Here is a 19,043-nt window from a genome sequence, read left to right as displayed (position 1 = left end):
CTGACAAGTTGCTCTGCGTTCATCCTTACATAATCTTCGAAGTTAATCGGAAATGCTACTCCCTTGAAGAAGATACGTGTTTCCAGCTATGTAACATGGGGCGATGGTGTATGCAGATCCGCGAGACCTTTGGCAGCTTCTAAGATAAATGCAACTGCTTCTTATTAATCACAATAGCCAGGCGTAAGTGCGGCCTTCCCAGAGGGAGATGGCTTCTTCCTTAATAAATTTGTAGCGTCTGCGAAATGATTGACGTCGTCACAAGGAGAAAACAGCCACCATTCATAAAACTGTTTTTACTACACTAAATGAATATGTTTCAAATACACTTCTGGCAGTTAGCTGTGTGTTTCATAATGTCGATGTCTTAAATAAGTTGCTGTAGACGATATGCCATTCGGAATTTACTAGTCAGTCAGAAAAGGGATGTTGGTATTGACAGGGGATGATACACGATAAGCTATTTAAACTTGCGTAAATAGTGTTTTCGGCATTCTGTGACAGAGTCCGACCACCAGTAAAAATTGTCATTATAATCCTTCTAGGTATACTGTCGCATCATCTTATAGAATACTTAAAATAGAGAAATAACCGACGTTTCGTCTGTGCTGCAGCAGCCGTCTTCAGAGAATAGCCAACTTTAGCCAGGAAGTGGGTGTGGTCATTCCATATTTAGGTTATTTATGGTTTCTCTAAACCGTTTGAGATAAATGCTGGGATAGGTTATGTGAAAACCAGACGGGCTATTTCCTTCTGCATCCTCATTAAACCCTGCCTATTCCTCCACATATATTGCTGTCGTAATAGTTGGGACCTTAAATCCTACCCTCCTTCCTTTCCTTGGCTTGTGAACTGGAGTAGTTGCAACTAAGTCAGTGCTGTGCTAATCATATTTTTCGATGTATAAATTTCACGTTCAAGCTGACGGATGTTTATTAATGAATCTTTTTTACACAGATCGGACACTATCCAGAGTTGTTCTAATACGTGGATAATTGTTTGTTTTCGAATTTGACTGTATGTCTGCGACTGGAACACACTAGGTTCTTGTAACTTTTTTGCCAGGGCTAAAATTGTTGTGTGGCTTTTCTTGAAAATCTTACCTGTATATATTGATTCGGATTTCACAGCACATATCGCTCTTTCAAGACCTCGTAGGGCCTTGAACATTCGTAGTCGACCTTTGGTTCCCGATGTCAAAATAATGCATTGAGGATCTTCTGCTACGGGAATAATGTTTTTAAAGGATCTGAACACCCTTCGTGTACAACAGATTTTTGGCGTAAAACGTAGAAAATGCAGTACCGCATGTCATGCTTTCGACAAAGTCACAGAAACATCGTCATTCCCGCCATCATTGCTTGCTATGCTACGTAACCCGTGCAGCTTTAACATTTTGTATAACACTACTAGGGGTGGTTACGCCAGAACAATTTCCGTTCTTTTGGCTACAAAACCCTAGTTTCTAACATAATCTCCGTCTAATGCGACGGCCTTACGTACCTAACTGGGAGGGACTGTATGGCCGCATAATACCACTCTACTCATCGACATCAGAGCCAACGTCATGCTGAAGAAATAGTTTCCTGATCATTCACATATTGCTTTCCGCAGAGTGTATTCTTCATTGCAAAGATGGTCCTTCGTTGCTCTTTATGGTATTCGGTTAGGTGGTGAGGAACCCAGTGGGAACACATCTTTGAGTATCCCAATTGGTGGACTGGTGTGTCCAGCTGAGTAACGAGGTGTGTGATTCTGATCCGTCGACTACCTCTAATGAGGATGTCCGCGGGTTGCAGCGTTGCAGGAGTTACAGTTGTGTGTAACCACCCAGCACGCGGGAGATCGGACACGTTCGCGCGAACTTGTTACAATGATGACAGAGGCCTCGCCCAACGATTCACCATCGTTCTGTTCACTGCCATGTCTCCATAGACGAAACTCTGTGATGCTTTGCTTTCCCGCCAAAAGGAACCCAATGGTAGCTCCCTGCTCGAAAGCACCTTCGCTGCAAACGCCATTTTGAGTGCTACGTACAGCCAGATATCGGAACTTCATGAAACTATAGGAGCTAAAGGGGGAATATATCACAAAGTCACACAGCAAATTCCGCATTTCATCAACCGAAACTGGAAGAAAGAAATGGTGTTGCATTACTTATTGAAAGACCCTCGTAAAGGCAGTTACGTGTCGAACATACCGTCTTGTGGCCTAAGACATAAAAGTTCGTCATTCTTAACCATAGCAAACGCCTTGGCGTTTACTAGCACAAATAGGACGTTCAGTACGTATTGTGGGAGCAACTGTCAAGGTTCACTTCACTGTCTGCTTTTCAGGGAATAGCATACTTTGAGCTTCGCTAAACAGAAAATAAATTAGTGCGATTGGTATACTGCCGTTATCTAGTAGGACCGAAGTGGGTTTGCGGAGGGAGACGCTCGTTTCCTGGAAGCGGCAGCAGCATCAGTTATGCGCGCCGTAGTGACGGATCCGAGGCGCTCGCATCGCGCCGCTCTGTGCCGCAGCAAGCCGTCCTGATTTATCGGCGTTTTTGGCGGCGAGTGCGTCCTGCGGCACTGTGTTTAATACGCAGTCATAAATCGCCGCCGCTGTGCGTTTGCTAGAGCAGTAGCACGCCGGCGACTTAGCTCCATCCTGCATCACGCACCACAGACATGCACGCGGCTCGCTTTTGCGCTGTGGGAGTTGCCTCCAGCAGTCGCTCTGCTTCGTCACACAGATATGGCCATAGCGCCAACCTAGGCAGCACGAACCACGGATTGTCAACGTGGTCTGATATACAGGGTGGTCCATTGATTGTGACCGGGTCAAATATCTCACGAAATAAGCGTCAAACGGAAAAACTACAAAGAACGAAACTCGTCTAGCTTGAAGGGGGAAACCAGATGGCGCTATGGTTGGCCCGCTACATGGCGCTGCCATAGGGCAAACGGACATCAACTGCGTTTCTTAAAAATAGGAAACCCCATTTTTATTACATATTTGTGTAGTACGTAAAGAAATATGAATATTTGAGTTGGACCACTTTTTTCGCTTTGTGATAGATGGCGCTGTAATAGTCACAAACACATGGCTCACAATTTTAGACGAACGGTTGGTAACAGGTAGGTTTCTTAAATTAAAATACGTAACGTAGGTACGTTAGAACATTTTATTACGGTTGTTCCAATGTGATGCATGTACCTTCGTGAACTTATCATTTCTGAGAATGCATGTCGTTACACCGTGATTACCTGTAAATACCACATTAATGCTCAAAATGATGTCCGCCAACCTCAATGCATTTGGCAATGCGTGTAACGACATTCCACTCAACAGCGAGTAGTTCGCCTTCCGTAATGTTCGCAAATGCATTGACAATGCGCTGACGCATGTTGTCAGGCGTTGTTGGTGGATCACGATAGCAAATATCCTTCACCTTTCCCCACAGAAATAAATCCGGGGACGTCAGATCCGGTGAACGGGCGGACCATGGTATGGTGCTTCGACGACCAATCCACCTGTCATGAAATACGCTATTCAATGCCGCTTCAAACGCACGCGAGCTATGTGCCGGACATCCATCATGTTGGAAGTACATCGCCATTCTGTCATGCAGTGAAACATGTAGTAGTAACATCGGTAGAACATTACGTAGGAAATCAGCGTACATTGCACCATTTAGACTGCCATCGATAAAATAGGGGCCAAATGTCCTTCCTCCCATAATGCCGCACCATACATTAACCCGCCAATGTCGCTGATGTTCAACTTGTCGCAGCCATCGTGGATTTTCCGTTGCCCAATAGTGCATATTACTCCGGTTTACGTTACCGCTGTTGGTGAATGACGCTTCGTCGCTAAATAGAACGCGTGCAAAAAAATCTGTCATCGTCCCGTAATTTCTCTTGTGCCCAGTGGCAGAACTGTACGCGACGTTCAATCTCGTCGCCATGCAATTCCTGGTGCATAGAAATATGGTACGGGTGCAGACGATTTTGATGTAGCATTCTCAACACCGACGTTTTTGAGATTCACGTTCCTCGTGCAGTTTGTCTGCTAATGATGTGCGGATTAGCCGCGACAGCAGCTAAACACCTACTTGGGCATCATCATTTGTTGCAGGTCGTGGTTGACGTTTCACATGTGGCTGAACACTTCTTGTTTCTTTGAGTAACGTAACTATCCGGCGAACGGTCCGGACACTTGATGTCGTTCAGGATACCGAGCGGCATACATAGCACACGCCCGTTGGGCATTTTGATCATAACAACCATGCATCAACACGATATCGACCTTTTCCGCAATTGGTAAATCGTCCATTTTAACACGGGTAATGTATCACGAAGCAAATACCGTCCGCACTGGCGGAATGTTACGTGATACCACGTACTTATACGTTCGTGTCTATTACAGCGCCATCTATCACAAAGCGATAAAAGTTGTCCAACTAAAACATTCATATTTCTTTACGTACTACACGAATATGTATTAAAAATGGGGATACCTATTTAAAAAAACGCAGTGATATCCCTTTGACATATGGCAGCGCCATCTATCGGGTCAACCATAGCGCCATCTTGTTTCCCCCTTCAAGCTAGACGAGTTTCGTTCTTTGTAGTTTTTTCGTTTGATGCTTATTTCGTGAGATATTTGGCCCGGTCACGATCAGTGGAGCACCCTGTATAACTAAGGCGATGACGCACAGTGATGTGTGCAGATACACACCAAGCCTAAATACTTGCGGGAATCGATGAAATACCGCGACTAACGAGCACAGGCACCTCATTAGTACTGTGTGGTAAGTTGCGAATTTGGTTAAGATTGGAGGTGTAGTGGAGTAGTCCCTGGTGTCCACTATGTCCCGATTGCGTAGTGGTCAGCTCATCTCCCTAGTAAACAGGAGACCTGGGTTCGATTCCCGGTCTGGCAGAAATTTTCGAGCTTGCCCCATTCTTATAAATCAGTACCCACTGGCAGCTGATCTCTTTAACTCATTTGTATTTTAAGTTTCTTTCTTGCGTTTGTGAAGTGCACAAACTTTTAAAGTAAACTAATATGTTTCCAATACTTTAAACTCTTGTTAGATTACTGGTTGATCATAAAAAATATCTGAGGTATCTATTAATATTGGGTATGCCGGAAGAGTGATTGGTATGGTAGTGAAGACTCCAGAAGTAGCTGGCAATTGAACGGGTAAATTCGAGTTGGGCAGATGATAGTAATTAGCTTTCATTTGAGGTATAGACTGGAACAGAGACATGGCGGACTTGTAACACTCTTAATGGCGGGTGAAAATGGACAGTAGCGCCACGCCATTAATCGAATGAAGTATGAGTGATTGAACCACTTGGTAAAACAATTTTCTTTTTGCGTAGCAACAGTCACAGTTAAAATTTTCGCAAGAATATTGTAGCCGTTATTAGATTTATTCGATTCTGCACGTTACTGCTCTGTCAGTTATGACTCGTCTCTCGACAAGCGTTATGAAAATTGTGAAATACACATTTTTTCAAAATAAGTTTTGACCAAGACAGGCTGGTGCTCATAATAGCATTGAAGTGCAATAGTGAAATGATATCGGCTTTGGTGTTCAATGTCTTCATTCTTACTGTAGGCCGACACATAACATTTATACTGGGTAGAAAGACCAGCGTGAGACATCTGCTCTCTTGTTTCTCGCTTTGGAATTCCGAGATTAAACTTCGTTTGCTGAAATGGAAACATGGTTGCTCGCAGAACCGATTTTTCACGACCTCTATGTATAATGGCCTTGCTTCAGAAATTATTTATAACAACAGACACACGTTCCAACGCCTTATGTTTCTAAAATAGGAATTTAGCTAGCTGGAAGAGATACAAATGAATGTATCGTCAGAGGTGAAGGCTCTAGTTTACTTCTTGAGTTGTGACAGAAATGTCGGTAGAAATGAGTATGTAGTATAGATATACGAATGTAAGGCACTACGCGAATATTGGCGATGGGAAACGAGGAGTCACGTGTTGTTGTTCCTTAGTTATTTAGTCAGCCTACGACTGTTAACAGTCCGCAGCTCGTGGTCGTGCAATAGCGTTCTCGCTTCCCACGCCCGAGTTCTCGGATTCGATTCCCGGCGGGGTCAGGGATATTCTCTGCCTCGTGATGACTGGGTGTTGTGTGATGTCCTTAGGTTAGTTAGGTTTAAGTAGTTCTAAGTTCTAGGGGACTGATGACCATAGATGTTAAGTCCCATAGGCTCAGAGCCAGCCTCATAAAGCTCGTTTGTGAGGCAGAGAAGGGATGTCGCTAAAGTTTTGAGAACTAAGAAAACGTGTACAAATTGCAAATGACATATCATTAGGGACATAAGATTGCAACAGCTGTTCCGACAGACCGGGCTGATGCTAACGGTGTGCTTCATTGCTCCGCAATAGTAATTTCGAAATCCCTTCGATCGTAACAGGATTACACTTAATGTTTTGTAATGCAACCTCTCGGCAACTAAGAAATACGTTAGTCACGACCTAAGTTTTGTCTCCATAATGAGTCTGTCAGTCTGCAGCGAGTGCAACGTTGTGAAGCAACTGCGTAGTGGGAACATGTATGTGATGAGATAATGCCTTAACAAAGAACGCTATGAGTATGAGGTCGCAAAGTGGTCAATCCTGTTTACGGCATTCGACGTCTCACACATTGTCTAAAATGCAACCACAATATTCTGAGTCAATGGCAACAGAGAGCAGGCCTAGAGGAATCCAATGGTGGAAACAGTATGAGATTAAGGAGTGTAGCTGAACTACTCAAGTCGACGACTAACGTGCTACAGTGCTACTGGTTCAAAATGGCTCTGAGCACTATGGGACTTAACTTCTGAGGTCATCAGTCCCCTAGAACCTAGAAGTACTTATACCCAACTAACGTAAGGACATCACACACATCCATGCCCGAGGCAGGATTCGAACCTGCGACCGTAGCGGAGCAATGACAGTGGTTAACAAAGTAAACTCTGAATTAAGTCTAAAAAAAGACCTGCAGAATTTGATATTTCCTCAGAAAGGAATTTCGCAGAGCCAGAAAGAAGTGGCACAAGAAATATTAGTTTTTCTATAACAGGAGTCAATTAAATGAGTGCTGTCGTATACCCTCGAGGGTGCGGACTGTGCACATAAGAAGTACAATGATGACGATACCCGCTTAACAAGTGAAAATGATGCTGAAATAGGTGCCGATCCATGTAATTCATCATGCTTGTCGGACCGGGAGCCACAAATCCCTTCTCCAATGAAACATAATGAAGGACACGCATTGTGCAAGGAGCGAATATTAAACGCGATTATGTACATGGAAGGTCAGTCACGGCACAGTAAAAGAAACAATTATGAATAGGTTTAGAATAAGTCCGCATAAGGAAAACTAGGATATTCAAGGGAGGATAAGGCACACTTGTTACGTTGTGTTTTTCAAGGATGCTCCATATAATTTACAGGATGTTCATCACAGTGATCTACTACAAAATTTCAGACAAAGCGTCAACTTGAAGATGCACAGAAAGCTGCGGAATCGGCCCGATAATTTGTAGATGAGGGAAACAATCTCATCCCATCATTCAGTAAGGAATTTGTTTCCAACTCTGATTAATCGCGATTTGAAGAGGGAATGCATATGAAAGGAATCCTGGGAATTGGAGGTGCCAAGAGAGTTGTATCAAATCAGCTAACATCAAAGCCTTAACACATTCGTATACAATTATACCTACTGATAATCTGGATGGTAAATTGTCTGGAAAGTTATTTATTGTGCAATGAGAAGTTGGAGGTTCTCTACCCCATATGATTCTTTCTCGTGTGCGTGATCTTGCAAGGGCATTAAGGAATGTTTACATCACAGCAAGCGAGAATTGGAAAATGGGCCTAAGAGAACTATAGCTATGGTATGAGCACTGCTTTTGGCCAACAGCTCGACAATTTCTTGATTCTTAGTGTGCGTATAAAAACAATACTCCTTCAGAGCAAGCCACCCCCTCCAGAAAATTATGTGACATTGATGTACGTACCACTTGGAACCACCGCACGAATTCGGCCTCTGGGTATTTGTTTTTTCTTGCTTGTAAAACATATTTTCACACTCTCTGCAACTACGCCTTAAAGGATAGACAATTTCACAATAAGCTCCGCGATGAACTGTTTCGCATTCAGTTGCATGCCATCACATTCCATGATGTCTTATCACCGCGTTGCACCAATATGATTCTATACGTATTCTTTAAGAATGGATACCTAGTTGAACGTCCTGCACGTTTGAACTCGGAAGAACTTCGGCTTCGATCTTGATGGTGCGATCTTTTGTGATCACTTTGACCCACCATTTTTCATTCAGTATTCATAGTGCAAGTTAACGGTTAGTTTTGAACATTGTTTGAATGTCGACGATGTTGACTTTGTGGAATGTAATACATACTCGCCGTAGGATGTTGATATCTGCACCTCCAGCAGACGCATTTTCTGATGCCCTCCTGGTGCACAGGTCTTTCAAATGAGCCTTACTAGAGATAGAACTTGCGACATCACACTCAAGCGGTTCCTTGTAAGAATATTGCTAGTGAAACCTGGAACTGCGCTTTGACGCACAGTATTAATCTGTCAAGAAGTTTCATTTCCTCGTGCGACATCACACTCAAGCGGTTCCTTGTAAGAATATTGCTACTGAAACCTGGAACTGCGCTTTGACGCACAATATTAATCTGTCAAGAAGTTTCATTTCCTCGTGCGACATCACACTCAAGCGGTACCTTGTAAGAATATTGCTAGTGAAATCTGGAACTGCGCTTTGACGCACAGTATTAATCTGTCAAGAAGTTTCATTTCCTCGTACATTTAGTTGCTGGTAGAAGGAAACGTGGAGACTTGGGGACATTTGTCACGGAAAAGCATAATTTTTAAAGATATATCGGGGCATTACGCTTGCTTTTGTAAAACTACGGGGCGTGTTTTTTAATTAAGTACCGTTTTGAAATTTAAAAAAAGATGTGCTAATTTTATTTTTACATGAAACCCTGTACCTTAATCTACTTTTGTACATAATTTCCGTCAATATTGAGGCACTTATCATAATGTGGTACCAGTTTTTGAATACCCTCCCCATAGAAGTCTGTCGCCTGACTTGTTAACCACTGCATCACCACTGTTTTGACTTCGTCATCGTCTTGAAGACGCTGACCGCCCAAGTGTTTCTTCAAGTGCAGGAAAAGATGGTAGTCACTGGGTGGAAGATCGGGCTGTACAGAGGATGATCTAGATTTTCCCATCGAGAAGATGTGATGAGATCATTGGTCTGATTCGCCTCATGCGGACGGGCATTGTTTTGCAGCAAAAGGATGCCTTTGCTCAACTTCCATGACTGTTTCTTTGATTCTGGTGTGGCGCAGACCACTCATGTTTGATCGCCCGTAACAATTTGGCTTAAGAAATCATTACCGTCTTTGTGGTATCGCTCAAGGAAAGTCAATGCTCTCTCTAAACGTTTGGTTTTGTGCACATCGGTCAAAATGTTCGGTACCCAACGTGCGCACAATTTTCTGTAATTCAAGTGCTCGGTCACAATGCCATACTACAAGAATCATTAGGAAAGTCATCCCGCAAGGAGCAAATCGTAAAGCGTCTGTTTTCTCTCACCTTATTGTCCACTTCCTGCACCAAACTTTCATTAACGACTTAAGAACGCGGACTCCATTGTTCATCATGTACATTTGTGCGGTCATCTTTAAATGCTGTCACCCACTTCCTTACCATTCCACCACTCATAATGTTTACTCCGTAAACTGCACAGCTCTCACTATGAATATCGATCGCTTCTACGCCTTTAGCACTAAGAAATCTTATAACAGCCCGTACTTCAAAGTCGGCGGGTCTCACGATTATCGGAGGCATTTTAAACACTCGGTACAGAGCGCAAACAAGGAAGAATCAGACTGTAATGGCATCAGTGCGTAGACTAAGGTACAGACTTTCATGTAAAAATAAAATTAGTGAGATATCTTAGCACGTCTTTTTTTTAAATTCAAAACTGTACTTACTTAAAAAACACGCCTCGTATTATGTATCATTCTGCAGTTTGCTAGACACTCGTTTATCAGATTAGAAATCAGCGACATATGAAAGTGAGCAGCCAGCGGACACTGGAGACGGAACGCATCCCTTCTACCCCCACACCACCGCGCCGCCAGGAAGCCACCGCCTCACGGCCACAAATCATCATTAGCATAATTCACCAGCCGGCTGGTTGGCCCGTATTAAATTATCCGGGGACCGCGGCGCTATCCGAGACCCACGGCTGCATTATTAATCCGCTCTATCCTGGAGATGCGAGCAGCGTTCCGTTTGCGGGCGACACGAGCCGCGCAGACGCTGTGCAGCCGTGGCTGGCTAATTTCATTACCGGTTATTGTAAGATCAACAACGGCGGCGGCGAGGCGACGAGCAACCGAAGCAGGGCGCTGCGCCGCGCCGCCGCCAGGGCCCGCCCCGCGCGGGCACAGACTACGTTGTTGTGCGTCCCTGCAATCCCCTGTTCTCACAAAAAAAAAAAAAAAAAAACTCAACCGGCTGCTTCATTTTCACTATCGTATGATACGTAATATACCGTATACACAAGATCCAGGAATGAGAAGAACAGTGTAGGACAGAGAAGCTCTCTCTCTCTCTCTCTCTCTCTCTCTCTCTCTCTCTCTCTCACCTACTGATCAGTCCGTACATCAACGAAGGAATCACAAAAATAAAAGACAGATTCAAGAGTGGAATTAAAATTCGACTTTTCGGGATATCAGTGATAAGAATCACTTGACCACGAAATAGCCGAAGTGAAAGAATTTTCATACCTTGGAAGCAAAATAACGCGTGGCGAACGATACAAATGGTTCAAATGGCTCTAAGGACTATGGGACTTGACATCTGACAAGGGAACCTCCCCATCGCACCCCCCTCAGATTTAGTTATAAGTTGGCACAGTGGATAGGCCTTGATAAACTGAACACAGATCAATTGAGGAAGCAGGAAGAAGCTGTGTGGAACTGTGAAAAAAATAAGCAAAATATACAAACTGAGTAGTCCATGGGCGTCATAGGCAACATAATGGACACTATGAGTTCAGGAGCGCCGTGGTCCCGTGGTAGCGTGAGCAGCTGCAGAATGTGAGGTCCTTGGTTCAAGTCTTCCCTCGAGTGAAAATTTTACATTCTTTATTTTTGCATAGTTATTATCTGTCCGCTCGTTCATTGATGTCTCTGTTCACTGTAATAAGTTTAGTGTCTGTGTTTTGCGACCGCATCGCAAAACCGTGCGATTAGTAGACGAAAGGACGTGCCTCTCCAATGGGAACCGAAAACATTTGATCGCAAGGTCATAGGGCAACCGATTCCTCCACAGGAAAACACATCTGATATATTCTATACGACACTGGTGACGGCATGTGCGTCACATGACAGGAATATGTTGTCGACCCACCTAACTTGTACACTTGGTGAATGGGTAAAAAGATTCTTCTACCTTGCCCGATTTAGGTTTTCTTGTGGATGTGATAATCACTCCCAAAAAAGTGATGAAAACATAAGAGTTTGTCACATAAACTGAAAATAAAAAATTAAACTTTTCACTCGATGGAAGATTTGAACCAAGGACCTTTCGGTCCGCAGCTACTCAAGTTACCACGAGACCACAGCGTTCCTGCGCTCCCAATGTCCTTGATGTTGCCTATCCTCCCATTAACTACTCAGTTTGTATATTTTGCTTCTTTTTTCACAGTTCCACACAACTTCTTCCTGTTTTCTCAATTTATCTGTGTTCAGTTTTTCAAGGCCTATCCACTGTGCCAACTTATAACTAAATCTGAGGGGGGTGCGATGGGGAGGTTCCCTTGTGAGTACATCAGTCCCGGCTGGCCGTATTGCCCGAGCGGTTCTAGGCGCTACAGTCTGGAACCGCACGACCGCTACGGTCGCAGGTTCGAATCCTGCCTCGGGCATGGACCTATGTGATGTCCGTAGGTTACTCAGTTTGAGGATGAATTATGTGAGAACGCACACTCAGATGACACCATTGTATGATAGCGCATTATGGACAGCGGTAAATCCAAAAAGAAGAGAATCGATGTGTTTGAGATCAGGTGGTATAAAAGGATATTCAAATATAAGCAACGATGAGGATCTCTGCAGAAACAGCAAAGAGAGTAACATGTAGAAAAATACTGAGAATGTGAAATTACCGGGTGATTGGACGTCTATTAAGACGTCAAAATCTAGCTTCCATTGTACTAGAGGCAACTGCGGAGGGTAAAATGGATTCCAGTATGACCACAAATGGTTGACGCTGTTTAGTGTAAATGTTACTCTGACATGAAAGTGCTGGCATGGGAGAAGGCGCCATGACGGGCATCTAAAACCAGCCTGAAGACGGAAAAATACGCTGTTATGAGCAATGTTTGTACTTTCCTCTCCAACATTATAGTTTTCAATTTCGCCTTGTACATCTTGTTTACTGGACAAATTCAAATGAGGTCGAATTCTTGAACGAAATTTGGTCTTTTCAAAACTCTTATTATACCAGTATCACCTGGGTACTGACACTGAACCAGAACCAAACACGCAAACTGAACGTCAGAGCATGAGACATTACACATACCAACTTCTCAATATTTGTAAAATATGTTCGTGATGACACATTGTATAAACAGAAGTTATAGTTATAGAAACTGGTGGTAATAAGGAAGTTGTTTCATAGAAGTTGACATCAGCACAATACAATTTTCTGTTCCTATCCGTAAGCTTTGCCACGACTGAAAGCTTTTGAAAACTGGCCATTAATTTTCACACTAAACATTACGATTATGCTTCTGTCTAGAGTTACACCTATCTACAATTACATTTTTATCGAGCCGTACCTAACACAAATGCTCCATTCATGTGAAATGCTGAATATTCTTTCTCATTATATCTTACACTAGAGGGTTACAACGTGCTTCGGGTAGGTAAAGTAGGTAAGGATGCATTCCTTAACGGATTTTCAAAAAAGTACCAAAAAAAGGACAAAGTAACAACCTTACAAACATGAGCAGCACGTCCCATCAACACATAGTATCATTCTCTATACTTCTGTTATTTGACCTAAGTTTCAGAGTGCTTCATGTGTACAATCCACAAAAAATGGTTCAAATGGCTCTGAGCACTATGGGACTTAACATCTATGGTTATCAGTCCCATAGAACTTAGAACTACTTAAACCTAACTAATCTAAGGATATCACACAACACCCAGTCATCACGAGTCAGAGAAAATCCCTGACCCCGCCGGGAATCGAACCCGGGAACCCGTGCGCGAGAACGCTACCGCAACGCTGTAAGCCGTTGAAAACAGGATTTTTTAAGATTTGACGTTTGTTGCAGTTAAGTCTTCCTTGGAGGACGCACGACATTTTTCAATTGCACAAGAAATTATATAATCAAAATATCCACGGGTATGCTGCCGGTCTATAGTGTCCAACGGGCACAATATTTCGGCGATCAAACATGTCGCCATCATCAGGTGAACTGACGGACTGAGCTCCTGTGAATGTGCCGGCACGGAGATCCGTACGCTATGGCTGCTCAGAGGGAACTGGGTTCGGTCGCGGCGGCGGCCGATTTAAATACCCTCCGCCCGCCGCCGCGACCGAACCCAGTTCCCTCTGAGCAGCCATAGCGTACGGATCTCCGTGCCGGCACATTCACAGGAGCTCAGTCCGTCAGTTCACCTGATGATGGCGACATGTTTGATCGCCGAAATATTGTGCCCGTTGGACACTATAGACCGGCAGCATACCCGTGGATATTTTGATTATCAAATACGCCGGGAGAAACTCAAGAATCACAAGAAATTATATGTTTTTAGTAGACCGTACACTCATATGACAAGAGATGGGAACACGCGATGCACACAACAACACTGTCGAGCTTGATTGTTTTGGCAGTCCGTATGTAGGGTACAGTAGTGCAGTATTGGCCGGCTTAATTTTTGTCACTTTCATTTGTTAAACTACTATTCTCTTATTTCTTATATACTATTCTTATATATATATACTCACTATATACTTTTCTCTTATATACTATCTCTTATCTCAGGACATGTTTTATGAATAGAAAAGTAATATCATTTTTATTTTTTATTTGTAGTGCTTAATTGCATCGAAAGCAAAAGAGCTACATTTACAAGGCCTCTAGAAATTGTCCTGCAATATCGATAACTATCTTTCCTGTGGTAGTTAAATGATGCACTGAACTGATACTTATTCGATAATAATAGAACACTTAACCATGGGAACTCAATTGTCAGCTCAGATAAGCAATATTTAAATCGTAGCCGGCCGCGGTGGCCAAGTGGTTCTAGGCGCTTCAGGCCGGAACCGCGCGACTGCTACGGTCGCAGGCTCGAATCCTGCCTCGGGCATGGATGTGTGTGATGTCCTTATGTTTGTTAGGTTTGAGTAGCTCTAAGTTCTAGAGGACTGATGACCTCAGATGTTAAGTCCCATAGTGCTCAGAGCCATTTGAACCATTTTTTTAAATCTTGGTTTACAGGGATCCCTAATAAAATACAAAGTAATCTCCTGATCCACACATACAATTTGTGCCCAGCCTCTATACTTGCGCCTTGGTACAAGGCACTCATTATTATTCAAATGAATCCAAACACATAAAGCTCTTTTCTGCCAATTTGATGACCTCTTCATTCAACTTTACTTTTATCCTCTCAGTTTCGGGCCTTTACAATCTGAAAACATGTAAGTAGAAGAAAACATAATTTAAAAGTTAGCCCGTCCGGTTAGCCGTGCGGTCTAACGCGCGACAGTCTGCCTTCGGCAGTGACACAGTGCGGACCGTGTTGCCTGCCGGCCGCGCTGTGGTGCGCGCGCCTGTTTGTTTACGCCGGAGCAGCTTCGCGTGTGCGGTGTTGTGAGTCTAGAACGAGATGGCACACTCGTACAGAAAAACGACTTTGAAGTTCAGTTTTGCGAACGACTATACACGACCAAAGGCACACGAGATTGAACGTTTCTTCAGAGAAGAGGTAAAAATCGATCCACAGGAAATCGTGGGAATCAATTTATCGCTCGTTTCAAGCGTCGTCTATGTCAAGCTTGTTGACGAGGCTGCTTGCGAAAGACTTCTACAACGATCACCGAACGGGTATCGTTTCTGTCATGCCGACGGGAATGTTGGTGCGGTGACAGTCGATCACGCGGGAATGGGGATCCGCACTATACGAGTCTTCGAACTTCCGTTTGAGGTCCCGTCTGAACTTGTTACCGACGCCTTTCGACCATACGGTACAGTTCTATCCCATGTGGCCGAAAAATGGACGAGTTTTACCACGTACCCCGTTTTAAATGGGGTGAGACAAATACGGATAGAACTGCGCAAGCACGTCCCCTCTTATTTGTACATAGGAGGTTGTCGAGCGATTATAATCTATGATGGGCAACCTCGCACTTGCTCGGGGTGCGGGAAAGAAGGTCACGTCCGCTCGGAATGCCTCCAGCGACGTTTAGTGCAAACTCCACGGGATGACGTTCAGGAGCCACAACCGACGACTGTCTTACCGTTGACCTTTGTGGAAGCCCTCAGAGGCGACGTGAGGGAGACTTCCGATGGGCACCAGCAGCTGCCCCCTATAGAGAACATGGACACCAACGGGCTGGAACTCCGACCACCAGTTCCACCACAGCAGACACAGGACACCACAGAAGAGATGCAGCTGACGGCCGCTCCAGGCTCATCCGTGGTGGCTGCCAGTGCTTCCACCGAGAGCGTGATAGGCCAGGACCAAGACGGAGGATACGCAACCCCAACAGCCGATGCGGAAGCAAGGCAACGGAAACAGCGTTCGCCGAAGAGAAGAAAGAAGCGTCGACTGACTTCTGCTGACGATAGCCATAGTCCCGAGGGGACAGTGGACGACAACGACAGTATCGACCTGAGACCAGTGGATTCAACAGATACCGAGATGACGATGCAGGAACTACACAGCGACGATAACTTGAACTCTCCTTCTGGTGACCGGAAGGCGGAAGTAGAGATGACAACTGTCCAACATCAGAGCGATGACAACGTTACCTCCCATCCTTCGACCATTTCCGGAAATACGCTGGGGGACTGGGCGCAAGAAATGGACCAACAGGAACAGGATGAAAATACGAACGCGACGATTGAGGACAGTCCTGGCCAGAGGCCGGGAGGGGTCGGGAAATGTTGACCAACTTAGTGTGTTGAGGAGCGCCGGGGGTGCAGATGGACGCTTAATGACACCGCCATACAACTGATGAACACAAGCCAGGCGTACCGCATTGCCACGATAAACATTAATGGCATACGGACACCGCTTAAAATTCAAATGCTGAAAGATATGTTACGCGCTGCGGATGTGGATATTGTACTCCTACAAGAAGTGCGTTTCATAGCGCCGCCAGAGTTCTACGGTTACGAGGCACATTATTCAGTGCACGATGAAAGTGGATGCGGTGTGGCGATTCTCACCAGGGAAGGAATAGGAGTGGAGGACGTCAGGTCTCTCCCTTCGGCACGCGGCATAGCGATCACTGTCGACGGCGTTCGTTTCATCAATTTATACGCACCATCTGGCTCCACAAAACGAAGAGAAAGGGCGACTTTTTACACCGAAGAGATAGCACCGTTGTTCGCTGGACGCTTTGATAACTATATAGTGGGTGGCGATTTTAATTGTGTCGTCGACAAAAAGGACCAAGTACCTCATTACGTGCCATGCATGGAACTGCGTGCGTTGATTACCGAAATGGCGCTTCTGGATACCTGGGAACTGCAGCATGGTGACAGACCGGGTTATACGTTTGTCACGGGACACTCGGCGAGTAGACTTGATAGAGTGTACGTGACACGAGCTCTACGGACGACGATACTGGATGCCGAAATCTGGCCAGCGGCTTTTACGGATCATATGGCGTACGTCTGTACGATTTCACTAACGCGTCAGAAGATATGGCGGAGTAAAGGTCACTGGAAAATGAATTGTGCACTTTTACGTGACACTGAATGTCACCGGTCGATAGAGGCGGCCTGGGAGACCTGCGTTCGCCGCCAACGAGCATACACCTCGGTTCTCCAGTGGTGGATTAAATGCGCAAAACCAACGTTACGGAGAACGTTGATACAATACGGGCAGGACAAATCGCAGTGGAACCGCACAACGGCTGATTTTTATTTTACAGCCCTGAGGGAGCTGATGACCCAACAACCATCGCCGGAAAGGCACACGGCCATGCGCAGGATAAAAGCCAAGTTATTACAGCTGACGAGACTAAGATTGGAAGGTATAACGGTCCGGGCGAGATTGGCGGACACAGTTGCTGCCGAAACCCCCTCCATGCACCACGTGGTACGTGAACGCCAACGACGACGCAGGACATTGATCAGGGAACTAATCTCTGAAACTGGCCAGCAAGTTGTGCACCAGCGTGATATTGCGCATGTGTTTACCGACTATTTCCGCCAGTTATATGGACCTGTACGTGTGAACCACGAGACACTACATGATGTCATCTCGGAAATGCCAGATAGAGGACCACCACTGGATGCAGAGACTTTCATCACAGCGATAACAGAGGACGAGCTGACAGACGCAATTGCCAGGGGGGCTCCGAACAAGTCCCCAGGACAGGACGGCTTCCCAATTGAATTTTACCGCGCCTTTGCGTACCTCATGGGACGGACCTGGATTCAAATGTACAACGAACTCTTGTTACCGCAGACTGAGATACCTGCCGAATTCACGGAGGGTATCATCATCCCAATACCCAAACCACGCGGTGGCAGAAATCCAGGAGATTATAGACCACTCACTCTCTTGAACTGCGACTATAAGATTTTCGCGCGCATCCTTGGGGCTCGCCTGCGGTCTTCACTTTCTGATAGACTCCTCATAGATCAAACTTGCCTCGGCGGTAAGAGCAACGTACATACCGCGCTCAGTGACTACCGAGATATCATCGCATTAGCAGCGGCATGCCGAGTGCGTGGGGCACTCGTCGCTATTGACTTCGATCATGCATTCGACAGAGTGGATCATACCTTTTTGCATGCGGTGATGGGCAGATTGGGAATCCCACAGGCCTTCATCCTAGTGATCATGCGACTGTTACACGGCGTACGGTCAAAGGTCTCGGTGAATGGGCGGGGCACTGACTACATTGTTATATCGAGGTCAGTTCGTCAAGGTTGCCCCCTTTCGATATTTTTGTATGCAATGGCTTTGGAACCCTGTCTATATGGTCTCCGAAGACGGTTGGAGGGAGTACCGTTGCCACAACTGACCTTTCATTGCCGCGCTTATGCTGACGATATGATGCTGGTGGCACGGACAGGCGAAGAAGTACGTACGGCGTTGGCATGGATACAGCGATATGGGATGGCGGCAGGAAGCGTGCTTAATCTACAAAAAACACGCTGCATGAATGTCGGTCGAGGATTACAACCGGGGGAGGAAGGCCCGCTCATCTTGGTTAAGACCATAAAATGCCTAGGTATTACGTTCCACACGGATGTGCAGCGGACAGCAGCGGATAACTACCGACGCATATTGAAGCTGATGCGGACAATGGTGCTGTTACAGAAATTAAGAGCGTTGGATATGATTCAGAGGGTGACCTATGTTAACGTACACCTCGCACCGAGACTCACTCACGTAGCGCATGTCCTGCCTTTAACGCGCACAATGGCATCACGGATTCAAGCAACTTTCGGAACCTACGTGAGTGTGGGACACCTGTTTAAGATCCGATACACAACGCTTACGCTACCACCTGTAGAGGGTGGACTTGGTCTAGTGAACGTATATGAAAAGGCACGGGCGTTATTCGTCAGTACGATTTTCCGACAGTGGCGAGGTCAATTTCGCAATATCTCGGGTGCGTTGGCCGATGTACTAGCGCCCACTTCAATGCTGCCCCCAGTCGATGTGGGCCATATTTCATCGAAGCTGTCACATTTCAAGTCTTTTTTTTTGGAG

Source organism: Schistocerca americana, chromosome 1 (assembly GCF_021461395.2).
Source record: "Schistocerca americana isolate TAMUIC-IGC-003095 chromosome 1, iqSchAmer2.1, whole genome shotgun sequence".
Lineage (NCBI taxonomy): Eukaryota > Metazoa > Arthropoda > Insecta > Orthoptera > Acrididae > Schistocerca > Schistocerca americana.
The sequence above is the reverse complement of the archived record's forward strand: the minus strand, read 5'-3'. Positions refer to the sequence as shown.